This window comes from Octopus bimaculoides, chromosome 18 (genome assembly GCF_001194135.2).
Source record: "Octopus bimaculoides isolate UCB-OBI-ISO-001 chromosome 18, ASM119413v2, whole genome shotgun sequence".
In the NCBI taxonomy this organism is placed as follows: domain Eukaryota; kingdom Metazoa; phylum Mollusca; class Cephalopoda; order Octopoda; family Octopodidae; genus Octopus; species Octopus bimaculoides.
The window spans coordinates 45,612,292-45,614,791 of record NC_068998.1 but is presented as its reverse complement, the minus strand read 5'-3'; the positions used below and the strand labels follow the sequence as shown (position 1 = coordinate 45,614,791).

The following is a 2,500-nucleotide window of genomic DNA, read 5'->3' as shown; positions in this document are numbered from 1 at the left end:
GTCAAGACACAGATTTATCCTCCCTCGTAGATGCAGGCCTGGCTGTATGGTAAGATGCTTGCTTCCCAACTACATGGTTCTGGGGTTAGCCACACTGCTTGGCACCTTGGGCAAGTATCTGACATGTAGCCTTGAACTGACCATAACCTTGTGAGTGGATTTGGTAGATGGAAATTGAAAGAAGCCTGTCATAAGTATATATATATATGGATGTATCTAGTTGAATGTGTGTGTGTGCATGTGTGTGTGTATGTGTGTGTGCTGCCTTTCTTGTAGTAAAGTTAGGTTTCTTTATTTTGGTATCTTTGTTTTATCCTCTACTAATTTATTCTCTGTTGCCTAACACAACACATATAATAACAATTGCGATCCCTCTGATATTTTCAGGTTGTATATGATATCTATAATATTATATATGATATTTGTAGGTTCATATTGACATCCTCAAGTCGTGTATGATATCTTTAATTTCTGTATAATATTCTTTTGTTCTTTTACAGTGTCAACCATAAAACCATGGGCATATAGGAACACTAGCTTCAAGGTTTTAATCAATTCAATTATATTTGCATCTTGTCCTACTTATTGACATCAGAAATTGGAAAACCAAAATCAGCTGTGGCAGGATTGCAACCCTAAACAGAAATATTTTTTTCAAGGGTCTGTATTTATCAAGTTCTCTATTATATTTTTAGGTTCTTCAAGTTCAGAGAAATGTCTTTAGATCCTTGGTGGTATTTTCAAATTCTGTATACCTACAAAATTCATGTACATACATACATACATACATACATACATACATGCATAGACACAGACATACATATGTAAGTTCATACATACATATAAGCATGCATGCATACATACATACATTCATGCATGTATACATATATATATACATACATAAAGAATGCATATATTTATGTGTGTGTAAGCACATATAAGCACAATTATGTGTGTGTATATAAGAATATGTATGTATGCATGTATGTATGTGTACATGATCTGTATATCCATGTGTGTACATATGTCTATTTCTACATGCATTTATCATATATATGAATATATATACATATATATAAATAAATATATATATATACACAAATACACACACACATATATATGTGTGTATATATATATATATATATATATACATATATACATATATAATGCAATATATATGTGTGTGTCTGTATATATATATATATATATATACAGACACACACACATATCTATACACATATATGTATATAATACAATATAATGTAATATAATTTAATATAATACAATATAATATAACAAAAATGGAACTGCAATAAAAGCTTTACCACTCAAAAATCTCAATAAAATGTTGGAGAAATAACAAAGCAACAACAAAAAAACTGACAAAAAGCAAAAATATAACACACACAACAATCATGACAACATCGCACAAAACAACATTAGCAACAACAACAACAATAAGAAAAATATGCATCAGTGCAAAATTACTGCACTGGCAATTTAAATTTTCATAAATGTATTCAAGGATAAATATTTCCATTCTCCACAAGAATTTGTAAATTTTTGGAGACAAAAAACAACAACAAGCAACAATAAAATTATAAGATAAAAAAAAAAACTACAAAAAAATTGTAATAATCTTTACACATTTTCAGATTTTCTTTTGAAACCTTCTCTGTTGGTGCAACAAATATATACATTGTATTGAGCTATTAGGTAAATAGTTTCGATGCATCACATACAAATGTATGAATGTACATATACTTATATGCTTGTTTACAATGCCATCACTGACTACTACTATTACTACAGTGTTCCCCACTCTCTACAACCACCTTCGCCACTGCTGCTATCAAACCTACAGCCCAGTCTTCCACCACCATTCCCCAATACCACCGTCCACAATGTGACCTCTATGGATCCAATGACAACATCATTCAGGGAGCTAATTACTACTAGCACAATCACCAGATTTAAACAGGGTTGCAGTCTGTCCATCTATCCAAAATAGTGGGATCAATGCAAACAAACACACATTTCTTTCACTGTAGTCATCTGAAGATAGGCTTCATGCACGAAATAAAAAGGATTTTAAAAACTTTCTACCTTGTTAGAAGCTTTCCTTATATCTCATTTCATATCTATCTATCTATATATACATATATATATATATAATAATTTTCCCAGAGGATGTAGCAACCGTTACCAATATAGCATAAGAACTTACCTTAGGAGATCATTAATTAGATTCCTTAAGGGTCGTTCTCACAGTTTATATTTATATCATAAGGTTTTTAAACTTTTAAATTTTCATATTCAAAAGAGACAGAGACTTCAAATTCGATATATCGATTTATTCACCACTCTATGTTAACATTTCTGTACCAAACTTATCCAGTGACTGGTCCATTGGATTTAGACGTTTGGCACTTCTTCAGGAGTGGTTACCTTTCGAACAAAACACGAAAAAACACATACATAACTATTATTAGGTCTTTAG

The 2,500-nt window shown here is 30.9% G+C and overlaps 1 long non-coding RNA gene across 1 annotated transcript in view; it reads left to right on the top strand.

Moving 5' to 3' along the window:
• LOC128249892 (uncharacterized) overlaps nt 1-881 on the top strand; it is a 69,254-nt gene extending 68,373 nt beyond the window's left edge. The window contains exon 3 of the long non-coding RNA XR_008266028.1: nt 501-881. This is a non-coding gene — a long non-coding RNA (uncharacterized LOC128249892). The remainder of the gene's footprint in view (nt 1-500) is intronic.
• Nucleotides 882-2,500: the final 1,619 nt, after the last annotated feature.